The 16,322-nt window shown below is 47.3% G+C and overlaps 1 protein-coding gene across 7 annotated transcripts in view; it reads right to left on the reverse strand.

Annotated features, from left to right (window-relative positions):
• Positions 1-16,322, reverse strand: part of hivep2a (HIVEP zinc finger 2a) — a 250,346-nt gene that overhangs the window by 133,510 nt on the left and 100,514 nt on the right. The window contains exon 1 of one of the 7 annotated variants that reach the window (XM_052011712.1): positions 10,391-11,135. The exons of 5 other annotated variants lie outside the window; for them this stretch is intronic. The gene's annotated coding sequence lies outside the window, so the exon portion shown is untranslated. Of the gene's footprint in view, positions 1-1,322; positions 1,525-10,390; positions 11,136-16,322 lie in introns of those variants that run through there. One more of the 7 variants, XM_052011713.1, reaches the window with a different exon arrangement.

Genomic DNA, 16,322 nt, shown 5'->3' on the forward strand with positions numbered 1-16,322 from the left:
AAATATGCATTTCACTGTGTGCTTCGATGTACATGTGACTAATAAAGATATCTCATGGCCGGTCTGTGACTCCTTTCAGAAGGGATTAAATTAAATTGAAAACAGCCCTTTCAAACGACCAACGCAACTGTTCCCTCCCGCACCCACTGGGTCAATATCTGGATCAAGTCCTACCTCCCAACAGCCTCACCATCTTTTCAAGGGCTGTCCATTGAAAGGAAAAGAAAACTAGCCTCAGGAAGTGAGGAGACAGAAAATTAGCTTAACCCGGCTCCCTGGTACTTGTGGTGAGACCAGACCCCTGTATACCTGGGATTGGTTAGCACAGTGGTTAAGTTGCTGGACGAGTAACCCAAGTCTAGCCTACTGATTCAGCGACAAGAGTTCAAATCCCACCACATCAGCTATGGAATTAAATTCAGTTAATTAAATAAATCTGGAATTCAAAGGTTGGTATCAGTAAAACTACTGGATTAACACAGAGACAGACACAAGAAATTGCAGATGCTGGAATCTGGAGCAACACACGAGATGCTGGAGGAACTCAGCGGGTCAGGCAGCATCTGTGGAGGGAAAATGGACAGTCGACATTTCGGGTGGAGACCCTTCATCTGGGCTGCAGGGTAGAGGGGAGATAGTCGGTGTAAAGAGGTGGGGGGAAGGGGTGGAGCAAGAGATGGCTGGTGATAGGTGGATCCAGATTGGTGGGGGGGGGGGGGGGTGGTTGGAGTGACAGGCAGATGAGGGAGGGGAAATTGGGAATGGTGCCAGAATGCGGGTGGCGATACCTTTATACTGGCTACCTCCCCTCCAGATGAAAGGTCTTGACCCAAAACATTGACTGTCCATCTCCTTCCACGGATGTACCAGATCCATTGAGTCCCTCCAGCTTTGTTGTGTGTTGCTTGTAATATAAAAACCCCACCAGTTCAACACTGCCCCTTTTGGGGGGCACAAAAAAAACTGTTCTTCTTGACCTCCAGGACCAAGAGCAGTGTGGCTGAGTCGGAACCATCCTCTGCTGTGGCGCGAGGCAACGAGAAATGGGAAATAGTGCCACATCTAGCAACAGATTTTAAACAAAGATCAGTCAGTCCACACTCCTAGATCTGTAGGTTGTTCAAGCTGAACAGGCAGCGACATTCAATGTGAATATGTAAATCAGATTACACCAAAACCAAGAAGACAAACTAAAATAGCAAGGCTAGAAAACCCAAACTAAAATTTGGGTACATATTTTACTCAGGGCATTCCAAATGGATGGTTTCGGCATGCTCCAGTCAGACCCTCATTAGAATAAAATCTCACCTTTCCATATTTACCTGTTATTTTCCCACAGAATATCAGTTCATTGAGGAAACGATAGAACAAAATACGTCTTGCTTTTCAACAGCAAACACGAATCCACCTCACAATCCCAATTTGTCAACCTGCACATGCTCAGTGAATTCAGCAGTGCCTCCTACCCAAATGACACGGATTTTGAACACGAATCAACACTTATTTCAAACTACTATAAATAACACAGATACGTAAAGCGGAATGCTAAGTACCAGTTCTGATGGGAGGTCATTAATCTCGTATCTTAACTCTGTTTCTTTCTCCACAGACGCTGCCTGACCTGCCAATTGCTTGCAGCATTTTAGGTTTTTATTTTATTGTCAATAACCTTTTTATTACTAACACGAGGGGACATAATTTTAAGGTGATTGGAGGAAGGTATAAGGGGGATGTCAGGGGTAAGTTTTTTACACAGAGAGTGGTGGGTGCGTGGAACGCACTGCCGGCAGAGGTTGTGGGGACAGATACATTAGGGACATTTAAGAGACTCTTAGGTAGACACATGAATGATAGAAAAATAGGGGGCTATGTGGGAGGGAAGGGTTAGATAAATCTTAGAGCAGGATAAAATGTCGGCACAATATTGTGGGCCGAAGAGCTTGTACTGTGCTGTAATGTTCCATGTTCTGTTACAGAGTAAAACCAGATGACCCACACAATTTTGGGTTCTCACAAGTTGATGGTTCATCCCACCAGGTAGCCACGCACGGTAGAGAAACAGGCCCTTTGACCCACTAGGTCCATACAGATCATCAAACACCTATTTATACTCATCCCATTTTATTCTCCCCACATTCCCATCAGCTCTCCCCCAGATTCTACTCTTCGCCTACACACCAGGGGCAATTTCCAGCAGCAGCATAACCCTTCACGCCTTTGAGACATGGGAGGAAACCGGAGCACCCTGAGGAAACCCACACGGTCACAGGGAGAACACGCAAACTCCACACAGACAGCATCTGAGGTCAGGATCGAACCCGGGTCTCCGGCGCTGTGAGGCAGTGGCTCTACTAGTTGTGCCACTGCATCCCCACCTCTACGCCATACGTTAAGGTCCTATCAGTCATCAGGGCACTGGAGGTCAATCATCCCAGCTCCCAGAACATCACTGCAGGAGTTCCCCAGCGATAGGAAGGATGTGATAAAGCTGGAGAGGAGGCAGAAGAGATTCACAAGGATGTTGCCGGGAATGGAAGGCAGATGGGACTGGCTCAGGAAGACACCTTGGTCAGTACAGACAAGTTGGGCTGAAGGGCCTGTTTCTGTGCTGTGTAACTCTTTGATTTGTGTCAATCCATCTTCCAAACTCAGTTCCTTCATAGAACATAGAACACTACAGCACAGTACAGGCCCTTCGGCCCACAATGTTGTGCCGACATTTTATCCTGCTCTAAGATCTATCTAACCCTTCCCTCCCACATAGCCCCCCATTTCTCTATCATTCATGTGTCTGTCTAAGAGTCTCTTAAATATCCCTAATGTATCTGCCCCCACAACCTCCGCCGGTAGTGCGTTCCATGCACCCACCACTCTGTGTGAAAAATTTACCCCCAACATCCCCCTTATACCTTCCTCCAATCACCTTAAAATGATGCCCCTCGTGTTAGCCGTTGTCGCCCTGGGAAAAAGTCTCTGACTGTCCACTCGATCTCTGCCTCTTACCATCTTGTGGGAGGGAAGCCTTCCTCATCTTCACGCCCACCACCCTTGGAAGCAGCCATGACCATAGTGAATGGTGGGGCAGGCTTGTAGGACCAGGTGACCTCTTCCTGCTCCTATTTTCCTTTCTTGTGTGCCTCATGGCATTACCACCTGCCACATAAAGAACACGCTTCCTCACATCCTCTCATCCTAAACCTTAAACCTGTGTCCCCGGTCCCCAGAACCATCCACCAATGGGAACTCTATATCCCGTCTAAACCAGCCACAATTTTGTGCACCCTATCAAAGTTCCTATCAACCTGATTTTTTTCCAAGAAGAATAACACTGGCTTCTCTGAAGCTGAGACCCCCAGTCCCTTAAACTTAAGGTCTGTCCTTGCCTACAATGCACCTTACAACTAATCAGGTAGAAGATACAGGAGCCTGAGGGCATGTACTACCAGGCTCAAGGACAGCTTCTATCCCACGGTGATAAGACTATTGAACGGTTCCCTTATATGATGAGATGGACTCTTGACCTCACAATCTACCTTGTTATGAACTTGCACCTCATTGTCAACCTGCAATGCACTTCCCTGTAGCTGTAACTCTGTACTCTGTATTCTGTTATTGTTTTTACCCTGTACTACCTCAGTGGACTCTGTACTACCTCAGTGCAATGTGTAATGAATTGTCTGTATGAACGGTGTGCAAGACACGTTTTTCACTGTACCCCAGTACAAGTGACAATAATAAAGCAATTCCAGTACAAAGAAGAAACACTCAAAGAGGTTTGAGTGCTCAGCGAGTTAAACCTTTAAGTTCTGGAGACCACAGACAGTCCCCAGAGGCTTGTCAAATCGACTGCACTCGTACATCTCCAGGAGAATTCTCCTTCCTGTCTTGTGGGCACTGAGGCACACAGACTGAAGACACGTCTGTCTGAGGGGTTCCCTGCATTGGAAGGAGGCTACTTAGCCAATTGTTCCTATGTGGCCTCTTTGAAATCGCAATGCGGTTTATTGCGCAACCCGGCTCTTTCACCCACAGGCCACACTCGTCGACAATTCCTTTCCTCCCACAGATGCCACTCCACCTGCTGAGTTCCTCTAGCAGATTGTATCTCTTTTCTTCCCTCAATTATATAACCAGGATATTCCGCTGACTCAGTCTCCAACCTGGGCGCATGAACACCTGCCCATCACCCACACACCCCTCCCACTGGGTCCCCTCCCCCCGCTGTTCCCCTCTGCCCTCCCCACCTCCCTGCCTTGTTTCCACGCTCCACCCTTCCTCTCCTGTCATCCTCAGCCCTTTGTCACTTCCACCTATCTCCTCGCAGCTCCTGACGTCATTCCCACTCCCCCCCCCCCTCACCCGGATCCACCGATCACCTGCCAGCTCCTGCTCCACCCCTTCCCCTCCCCCTGCCTCTTTATACTGGCTCTGGATGAAGGGTCTCGTCCCGAAACGTCAACTGTCCATTTCCCTCCACAGATGCTGCCTGACCCGCTGAGTTCCTCCAGCGTTTTGTGTCTTGTTCCGGGTTCCAGCAGCTGCAGAATCTCTTGTGTCTCCAAATCCCTCTTCATTGTCATAATTCTAAAATGATTCTCCACCACGTACCCTCCAAGCCTCAACATCATGCATTATATTGAAAAACCCCTCATTAAATTTCATTTGTGAAATGCAAATGTAATCTCAAGGTATGGAACATAGAACAGTACCGCACAGATCAGGCCCTTTGGCCCACAATGTTGTGCTGACACAGCCATTCCCTCCTACCTTCAGAATACCCATATCCCTCCATTTTCCTCTCATTTATGTGCCCATCCAAGCCCCTCTTAAAAGCCCCCAGTGAATTTGCCTCCACCACCCTATCAGGCAACGCATTCCGGTCATCCACCATTATCTCACTAAAAAACGTACCCCTCACGTCTGTTCTGACGTGGGAGGCTTGGCTTCGTGAGTGATGGAGAAATGAATTGTGCTCTGATATAACCCGGGATTGTTCTGATGTTTCTGCTAACTGGGAGAAGAATCTTTGGTTTCGTAATGAGCCAAGGAGATGCTGCAGAGATGAGGTGTTCACTCTGTGTCAAAGTACCTCTCGATGTAGGAAAGATTGTTAACAAAGGCGAGTGAAATGTTACTGTATGGTCTCCGTGGACTTGGTAAAGCAGCCAGCATAATCAGAGACCCTACCCACCCCAGACATTCTCTCTTCTCCCCTCTCCCATCGGGCAGAAGATACAAAAGCCTGAAAGCACGTACCACCAGGTTCAAGGACAACTTCTATCCCACTGTTATAAGGATATTGAATGGTTCGTAGTCTGATAAGATGGACTCTTGACCTCACAATCTACCTTATTGTCTGCCTGCACTGCACTTTCTCTGTAATTGTAACACTTTATTCTTTATTCTGTTATTGTTTTACCCTGTACTGCCTCAATGCACTGATGTAATGAATTGATCTGTACAAACGGTATGTAAGACAGGTTTTCACTGTACCTCGGTACATGGGACAAAAATAAACCAATTCCAGTTTGGCCGAGACAGGGAGATAGCAGCGATTACTCCCCAGGATGGAGATCTGTAGTAAGAATGCGATGATAATGGATTGTGAATGTTGCCTTGGAAGAGCAGAAATAATCGACCAGAATCGGTGGCTTACAGCACAAGGTAGGTCATCAAGTCATACAGCATGGAAACAGGCCCTTCGGCCCAACTGGTCCATGCCAATCAAGATTCCCATCTAAGCCAGTCCCATTTGCCCACGTTTGGCCAATATCCCTCTGAACCTTTCCTATCCATGTACCTGTCCAAGTGCCTTTTAAATGTTGTTAATGTACCTGCCTCAACCACTTTCTTGGCAGCTCGTTCCGTATACCGACCACCCTCTGGGTGAAGAAGTTGCCCCTTGGGCTCCTATTAAATCTCTCCCCTCTCACCTTAAACCTGTGCCCTCTGGTTCTTGATTCCCCAACCCTGTGTGCATTCACCCTATCTATGCCCCTCATGATTTTATACACCCCTCATTCTCTGACACTCCAATGAAAAATGTCCCAACCTGCTCAACCTCCCTCCATAACTCAGTCCCTTGAGTCCTGGCAACATCCTCGTAAATCTCCTCTGCACACTTTCCAGCTTAATGGCATCTTTCCTATCGCATGGTGACCAAAATTGAACACAATATTCCAAATGCAGCCTCACCAACATCTTGTACAATAGCAACATGACATCCCAACTCAGTGCGCTGACTGATGAAGGCCAGTGTGCCAAAAGCCTTCTTCACCACCCTGCTTACCTGTGATACCACTTTCAGGGAACCATGTACTTGTACTCCGAGGTCCCACTGTTCTACAACACTCTCCTGGGCCCTACCGTTCACTGTGAATGTCCTACCCTGATTTGTCTTCCCAGGTGACAATGCACCTGGTGGTCATGTAAATTCCATACATGTGCAGATTGGTAACTGAGGTGGGGTTTTAATCCAGTGGAAATCTTCAGACCCATGAGAGAAGACAGACCATGCCGAAGAGAACACAGCAAGAATGGAAACAGGAAATGTCCCAAGCAGCTCCTAAGTCGAGCTAACCCGGAGCCACAGCTTGCTATTTCCTCTGTATACCTTAGAGGAACTTAATGAACCTCTGCTTCATGTGAAACCTGAGTCTGCACCAATATAGATCCAAGTTGACAAGATCCCACATGCTTCCTCATTAAACATTGAGGACTTTCTTCCTGAAAGCAATTAACCCTTGATAAACTTTCGATAAATGGCAAGCTTGATTATTGAATTTTGGAACTTGCCATTTTGTGTTTCAAGTCCCAGCTTAACACAATGGGTCTGCCAGCCCAGGTTTTGTTTGGTATTGTGTAACGCATTCAGTAAATTGAGAAGTTAAGTCCAATAACGGTGCTGAGGTCGAGAGGGCTGAGAGCTTCAAGTTCCTAGGAGTGAACATCGCCAATAATCTGTCCTGGTCCAACCACATAGGTGCCATGGCCAAGAAAGTTCACCAGTGCCTCTACTTTCTCAGGACACTAAAGAAATTTGACATGTCCATGTTGACCCTCACCAATTTTTATTGATCCGCCATAGAAAGCATCCTACCTGGATGCATCACGGCTTGGTATGGCAACTGCTCTGCCTGAGACCGCAAGAAACGCAGAGAGTTGTGGACACAGCTCCGTACATCACAGAAGCCAGCCTCCCCTCCATGGACTCGGTCTACACTTCTCTCTGCCACGGTAAAGCAGCCAACAAAATTAAAGACCCCACCCACACCAGACATTCTCTCTTCTCCCCCTTCCTGTCGGGCAGAAGATAGAAAAGCCTGAAAGCACGTACCACCAGGCTCAAGGACAGCTTCTATCCCACTGTTATAAGACTATTGAACGGTCCCCTAGTACGATAAGATGGACACTTGACTTCACAATCTACCCCGTTATGACCTTGCCCCTTATTGTCTGCCTGCACTGCACTTTCTCTGTAACTGTAACACTTTATTCTACATTCTGTTATTGTTTTCCCCTGTACTACCTCAATGCACTGTTGTAATGAAATGATCTGTATGGACGGCATGCAAAACAAACATTTTCACTGCCCTTTGGTACATGTGACAATAATAGACCAATTTATCAATAAACAATTGGGACCAATGGCCAATGCTCAAATCAGGATTCCACTAGCTTTGGACCCCAGTTTGCATGGGTTGTTTAAAGGAACTGCCACTCTGAACCACAGAAAACTGACAACTGATTAAGGCCATGGCTGAAACAGATTAAATATGATGGGAGCATGGAGCCTTCATAACTCTCTTCCGCTCTTGCTCTGCCAAGTGAAAGCATGTACTCAAAAAGTCCCGGCGAAGAGAGGGAGAACAGACAAGCATTGCATGTTGTGGGAAAGAGATGCAAGTTAGCGTCACCTCCTTGCCTACTGAAAGCTAACTTGCATCTCTCTCTTTGGTTCCTTTGAAGTATCGCAGACCTGAAACATTGACTGTTTCATTTTCCACTGATGCCATCTGATCTGCTGAGTTTTTCTAGCATTTTCTGTTTGTTTCAGATTTCCAGCATCTGCAGGGGTTTTTTTTTTGAGTTTCAAACAAGCATTGATATTGACACGCCAATTAGTAAGTTTGCAGATGACACAGAACTTGGTGGAGTTGTTGATAATGAGCAAGGTTGTCATAGCATACAGCAGGACAAAGATCAGTTAGATATATGGGCAGCGAAATGGCAGACGGAGTTTAATCTGGGTAAGTGTGAGGTGTTGTATTTCGGGAGATCAAACGTAAGGCAGGCACGGTAGTGTAGCGGTTAGCATAACGCTATTACAGCACCAGCGACCCAGGTTCAATTCCCGCTACTGTCTGTAAGGAGTTTGTTCGTTCTCCCCGTGCCTGCGTGGGTTTCCTCTGGGTGCTCCAATTTCCTCCCACATTCCAAAGACGTACGGGTTAGGAAGTTGTGGGCAGACTATGTTGGCACCGGAAGCGTGGCGACACTTGTGGGCTGCCCCCAGAACACTCTACGCAAAAGATGCATTTCACTGTGTGTTTCGATGTACATGTGACTAATAAAGATATCTTGTCTTATCTAAGAGGAAAGTGTACAGTGAATGGCAGTAATGATATACAGATGGATCTTGGGGTGCAAATCCATAGCTCCCTGAAAGTGGCAACACAAGTCAGTAGGGTGGTAAACAAGGCTTAAGGCATGCTTGCCTTCATCAGTCAGGGCGTTGAGTCTAAAAGTTGAGAAGTCATGTTGCAGCTGTATAAAACTTTAATTGGGCCACATTTGGAGTACTGTGTGCAGTTCTGGTCACCCCATTACAGGAAGGATGTGGAGGCTTCATAGAGGGTGCAGAAGGGTTTTACCAGGAGATTTACGAGGAAAGTTGCTTTTACAGAGAGTGGTGGGTGCCTGGAATGTGCTGCTGGGGGAGGTGCTGGAAGCAGATACATTTGCAACGCTTAGCAAGCATTTAGACAGTCACATGAACAGACAGGGAATGGAGGGATGTGGATCATTTGCCGCCAGAGGTTGGCATCACGGTCAGCACAGACACGGTGGGCCGAGGGGCCTGTTCCGTGCTGTGCTGTTCTATGTTCTACAAAAGACTTGCATTTCTATAGCGCTTTTTGTATCGTCACAAAGCACTTTCCAGCTGGAGTGTGGTCACTGTTACAATGGCAGAAACTAGTAGCCAACGCACACACAGACATCGGTGTGATAATGGCCAGATAATCTGATTTAATTTTCGTTGCGGGATAAAGGTTGGAGACCGTGCCAAGGAAAATCCCTTGCCCTCCATGAAGGAAGTGCCACGCCTTCCTTCACATCCGTCGGAGAGGGCAAATAGGGCCTTGGTTCAGCACCACACTTGATAGAATGTACTCCTTTAGTCCAATAAAACGTCGAGTTTATTGTCAGATGCACAAGTACATGTATGCACAGGTGCAATGAAAAACTTGCTTGCAGCGGCTTCACAGGCACATAGCATCAGAGGGAGAACATTCACATAAATTAAACATAAAATATGCACACATTTTACAAGAAAGAACAAGATTAGAACAAAAAAAAACAAGTAGTGCAAAGTGGTCCCAGTGTTGCTGTACTGGGGCAGTGATTAGGGTTGTGCCGGTTGGTTCAAGAACCAAATGGTTGAAGGGAAGTAGCTGTTCCTGAACCTGGTGGTGTGGGACTTCAGGCTTCTGTACCTCCTGCCCGATGGTAGCTGTGAGAAGATGGCACGGCCCGGATGGTGGGGATCTTTGATGATGGAAGTTGCCTTCTTGAGGCAGCGCCTCCTGTAGATACTACTGATGGTGGGGAGGGATGTGCCCATGATGTATTGGGCTGAGTCCACTACTCTCTGCAGCTTCTTATGTTCCTGTGCATTCAAATTACCGTACCAGACCACTTAGGTCTAGATCTTTCTGCCAGAGGTGGATTACAACCCAGATCTGCCTGTGGCAAGGACTGAGAAACTACCTTTGAAGATTAGACACTGTTGAACAGCATCAAAGCTTTCAATGCACCTGAACACATGCACGAGTGTGAATCGAGGTGAATTTTCTTCAGGCAAGATTAGAGCGAGGTTAGTGAATGTTGGGAACAAAACCAAACATTGTGTGAAAGGAAATTCTTCAACTGTAGTTACAGGTTGCAATAATATACAAAGAGTACAGTATTAATGCAACACTTACAGGCAAACAGCTAGTGTCTGTGCAAGTCCATCAATGTATACTGCGCTGTCTGTGAATGTGCATCACTGCTTGTATACGTCTGTATGTGCACGCAGTGTTACGGTCTCAAAGCAGGATACCGAAGGACAGCTTCTGGAATGAATGAGGCTGTCAGTCATGCCAACAGAATGGGAACAAGGTTCTACCTGTTTTGGCTCTGTTGTTGGCTCTGTACTTGAGGGCTGAACCAATACTGCCGCCAGCTTCCCAATGTAACTGGGCTGCTTCCACGTCAAAGGTGATTCACCCTGCTAAGGGCTTGGAGGGGTTTTAGTGCATCCACATGTTCCACAGTAAAAGCAAACATCACGGCTGCTTTGATTTTCCCTGCATGTCCTCTGAAGGCAGAGATGTGTGCCTGAGTGGAGGTCACAGGGCGACGGGGCTCTTGCCTGGTGGGACAGTCCTTCAGATCTGCTTATATGTGGAATCCCTTTTCAATCCTGACTGCACTCAACATGCACAGGCAGACAACCCACACACACTGATGCACACACACGCGCGCGCACACACACACACATGCATGCAGAAACATACACACACTGATGCACAAACACACACACAAACACACAGACACACAAACACACAGACACTAACGCACAAACACACACACACAGATAAACTCATACAGACACTAACGCGCACACACACAGACACTAACGCACAAACACACACACAGACACTGACGCACAAACACACACAGACACTGATGCACAAACACACACACACACAGATAAACACACACAGACACTGACGCGCACACATGCACACACACAGATTAACGCACAAACACACACACATACTGACGCACAAACACACACATACACACACACATTGACGCACAAGCACACAATACACACTGATGCACACACACAAAGATAAACACACACTGACGCGCACACGCACATACTGACGCACACACACATACTGACGCACAAACACACACAGATGCACAAACACACACAGAGATAAACACACACAGACACAGATGCACAAACACACACAGACACATACTGACAACACAAATATGTAAACACACATGGAGGCACAACAGATGGCAGGTGCTAGAGGAGCTCAGCAGGTCATCAGTGGAGGGAAATGGACAGTCGACATTTCGGGTTGAGACCCTTCACTAAGGATATGGAGATAGCTGGTGTGAAGAGATGAGGGGGAGGGACGGAGCAAGAGCTGGCAGGCGATAGGCGGATCCAAGTTGGGGGGAGGGGTTTGACAGGCAAATGGGACAGCTGCGAGTGGGAAGGATGCCAGAAGCTGGGAGGTGATAGGTGGAAGTTACAATGGGCTGAAGAAGATGGAATCTGATAGGAGAGGAAGGTGGACCATGGTTGCGGGAGGGAGGTGGAGAGGGCAGGGGAGCACACATATAACCAAACATGCGAGTGCAAATACACGTCTAGATGTACGGACCAATAAGAAAGATGCACACACACACACACACACACACATCAATTGACGGCAAACTCCCACTGTATGCACACAGCCCTCCTAACCCATAGCAACAGGTTACAATGTGCAATGTCTCATTACGTGCCAATCCAAGATTGCCAACCCTGATCCCTGAGGAAGGCACTCCAGACTCCTGGCCGGCAGAGACCCAGCCACCCAATTCGAGGGGGTGGAGGTGCTGCCCCATCCTCCAACCTCGCCTGTAAGAAGAGCAATTAGCGTGAAGCCTTGCGGTGCTACTGCAGAGACAACTGAGATGGTTGGTCAGTGAGGAAGCAGCAGAGCCTTACTTTCTTTATGATTAACCACAAGGCACAGTGAGAGCCAGCGGACCCAGATACTCTTGAATCGAGCAAATTACATCGCGGGAGAACAAGTGTTGAAGATCCATTCTCGATCCCACAAGCCACAACAATATGTCAGGATGTTGCTGCGTTGTTGGAGATGCCATTTTCCACACGAGGTGGAACTTATCCCTGCTACCCGTGCAAATGGATGTAAAAGGAGGAGAATTCTCCCCGTTCTCCTTTCTAACACTTAACGAATCAATCTCCAAAACACTGGGAACACTCAGCAGCTGTGGAGAGCAAAACAGAGTTGATGGTTCAGGTCAGTGACCCGGTCCCTGATGAAAGATTAATGTTAACTCAACTTACGAGGATGTTGCAAGGACTAGAGGGCCTGCGTATTAGGGAGAGGTTGGCCAGGCTTTATTGGTTTTGGTTTATTATTGTCACGTGTTGAGGTACAGTGAAAAACTTGTCTTGCTTACTGTTCGTACAGATCAATTTATTACACAGTGCATTGAGGTAGTACAGAGAGCATTGATCGTCGGAACGTAGAAGAATGAGGGGCGACCTTACAGAAATGTTTAAAGTTATGAGAGGCATAGATAAGGTGCATGGTAACAGTCTTTTCCCCAGGGTAGGGGAGTCCAAAACTAGGGGGCATAGGTTTAGGGTGAGAGAGGAAAGATTTAAAAGGGATCTGAGGGGCAACTTTTTCACGCAGAGGGTGGTGAGTATGTGGAACGAGCTGCCAGAGGAAGTGGGTGAGGCAGGTACAACAGTATCATTTAAGAAGCAATTGGATAGGTACATGGAGGGGCAGGGCTTGGTGGGATATGGGCCGAACGCAGGAAATTGGGACTAGCTGGGTGGGCATCGTGGTCGGCATGGACTGGTTGGGCCGAAGGGCCTGTATCCATGCTGTATTGCTCTGTGACTCTATTTCTCCCTCCACAGATACAGCCCAAGCTGGTATTGGTGTATTATTGTCACGTGTACTGTGAAAAATGTTGTGTGCCACCCAGACAGACCATGTCAAACATAAGTACATTAACAAAGTAAAAAGAAAAACAGAATGCAGAATAGAGCAGCTGAGAAACACCCGCATTTTCTCTTAGTTCACTCTTCCAGCTTCTGAAGCTTTTGTTTTGCTTTTCGACCTTTATTATCATTTATTTTGTGTTACCTAGCACATTCTCTTCTACAAATTAGCTGTCGCACTCGCCCTATCCCCCTATGCCATGGTGTGACCACGTTTTATGGGCAAAACAGTTAAGCGTCACAACAGTTAGATGTGCACTTGAACCAGCGAAGTGAAGAATGCTAACGATAGGAGTTACATTCAGTGTTTGAGGAGGTTCGGTACGTCACCAAAGACACTTACATATTTCTACAGATGTACGGTGGAGAGCATTCTGACTGGTCGCATCACCACCTGGTATGGAGGCTCCAATGCACAGGATCGCAAGGGGCTGTAGAGGGTCGTAGACTCAGCCAGCTCCATCACGGGCACAACCCTCCCCACCATCGAGGACATCTTTAAGAGGCGGTGCCTCAAGAAGGCAGCACCCATCACTAAGAACCCTCACCATCTGGGACATGCCCTCTTATCTTTACTACCGTCAGGGAGGAGGTACAGGAGCCTGAAGACCCACACTCAGTGATTCAGGAACAGCTTCTTCCCCTCTGCCTTCAGATTTCTGAACGGTCCTGAACCCTCGTTATTCCTCTTTTGCACTATTTCCTTATTTTTGTAACTTATAGTAACTTTTATGTCTTTATGTCTTGCACTGTTTGTCACCGCAAAACAACAAATTTCACGACATATGTCAGTGATAATAAACCTGATTCTGGTTCTGAAACCAAGTGTTACTAAATGGGACTAGTGCAGCGGTTAGCGTAATGCTATTACAGCGCCAGCGACCCGGGTTCAATTCCGGCCACTGTCTGTAAGGAGTTTGTACATTCTCCCCGTGGGTTTCCTCCTGGTGCTCCGGTTTCCTCCCACATTCCAAAGACGTACGGGTTAGGAAGCTGTGGGCGTGCTATGTTGGCGCCGGAAGCATGGCGACACTTGCGGGCTGCCCCCAGAACACTCTACGCAAAAGATGCATTTCACTGTGTGTTTCGATGTACATGTGACTAATCAAGATATCGTATGGATAGGAACTAGTATAGACAAGGTGGACTGAAGGACGTGTGCTGTGTTTTATGACCTATGACTCTGAAAGGAACTCACTGACTGTGAAGTATTTCAGGACTTCTGCAAACTCTGAAAAGCTCTGACGCAAAATGTCATTCATTTTGCCCCTTACCCCCTCTCTGCTGGTTACCAGGACAGAGAAGTGAAAGTGAAGTCTACCCTCGTTATAGGGTAGAGCCAATGACTTAATAAACACATGGTTAATCGAAGGCATTGGCTGGCTATACCAGAAGTGGTGACATCCTGGCTGTCTGCCTTCCATAGAGTCACACAACACAGAAACAGGACCTTTCACCCACTGAGTCTGTGCCAGTGACCAACCACCCATTTACCCCATCCCTACCTTCCCATCAACTCTTCACAGGTTCTACCGAACACGGGCATGTATGTACAGACAGAATATAAATTATACACAAATTATACCATACAGTGAAAAACGGCCAAGCTAAAGCAAGACCTGGGTACAAAAAAAGGACACAATCAAAGTCCACAGTAGTGCAAGAGGTGGTCCGTAGTGTCCCGTTGCTGAGGTAGGGGTAGGGTTGTGCAGGTCAGCTCAAGAACCTGATGGGTGTAGTTCACAAGTTCACAAGACAAAGGAGCAGAAGTAGGCCATTCGGCCCATTGAGTCTGCTCCGCTACCTCACCATTGGCTAAAACTATTCTCCTATCCAGCCCCAATTCCCAGCCTTTTCCCCATATCCCTTGATACCTTGACTAATTAGATACTTATCTATCTCCTCCTTAAACACCCCCAATGATCGGGCCTCCACAGCTGTATGTGGCAACGAATTCCACACACAATAGAACTACCAACTGAATTATTTTTTTATAAAAAAATAAAAATCAAAAAATAAATTATAAAAACTGATCGTAATAAAAAGTAGCTGTTTCTCAACCTGCAAGCAAGTTTTTCATTGTACCTGTACCTCACCCGAACTTGTGCATAAGACAATAAACTCAACTTGACTTGACCTACGCACTTACAGCGGTCAAATAACCTCCAGACCCGCACTTCATGGGGACATGGGAGGAAACCGGAGCACCCGGGGCAAACACACGCAGTCACAGGGATAACGTGCAAACTCCACACACAGACAGCGCCGGAGGTCAGGATCGAACCCGGGCCTCTGGGGTTGAGAGGCGGCGGCTCTGCCCGCTGTGCCAATGTGCCAGCCATTCTGCAGCCAACATGACTGTAGCGTCCCAGCCATTATCAACTGGGCAAAAGCCCTGCTTGCATTTTCGTGTGGACCAACTGGAAAATTTTTAAAATCCACTGGGACACCAGGATGAGGAAAGATTAAAACTGGGCCCACAGACACTGCGAGAACGAGAGGTGACCTCACAAGAGGGCTTGACGGAGGAGAAGCGGAGGGGATTTTGCCCCTCAAGGGGGAATCTCAAACAAAGAGGCATGAACTGAGAATGAGGGATTGGCTTTTTATGATGGAGGTGAGAAGGACTCAATCCTATTGGGAATCCTGGACTCCAGGCGGCTGTAGAGGGTGAATCATTGACAAGACGGACAATCTTTGGACTATGGGGAAATCAAGGATGATGAGGGTTGAACAGGTCAGCTTTCGAGAATGGCGGAACAAGATCTATTCCTGCTCCCGTTTCGTACTTTCTCTTAGAAACATAGAACGTAGAACACGATAGCACAGTACAGGCCCTTTGGCCCACAATGTTGTGCCAACATTTTAGCCTGCTCTAAGATCTATCTAACCCTTCCCTCCCACATAGCCCCCTATTTCTCTATCATTCATGTGTCTGTCTAAGAGTCTCTTAAATGTCCCTAATGTAGCTGCCCCCACAACCTCTGCTGACAGTGCGTTCCACGCACCCACCACTCTCTGTGTAAAAAACTTACCCCTGACATCCCCCTTATACCTTCCTCCAATCACCTGAAAATTATGCCCCCTTGTGTTAGCCATTGTCGCCCTGGGAAAAAAGTCTCTGACTGTCCACTCGATCGATGCCTCTTATCATCTTGTACACCTCTATCAAGTCACCTCTCATCCTCCTTCTCTCCAAAGAGAAAAGCCCTAACTCGCTCAACCTATCCTCATAAGACATGCTCTCCAATCCAGGCAACATCCTGGTAAATCTCCTCTGCAT

Source organism: Pristis pectinata, chromosome 3, assembly GCF_009764475.1.
Source record: "Pristis pectinata isolate sPriPec2 chromosome 3, sPriPec2.1.pri, whole genome shotgun sequence".
Classification (NCBI taxonomy): domain Eukaryota; kingdom Metazoa; phylum Chordata; class Chondrichthyes; order Rhinopristiformes; family Pristidae; genus Pristis; species Pristis pectinata.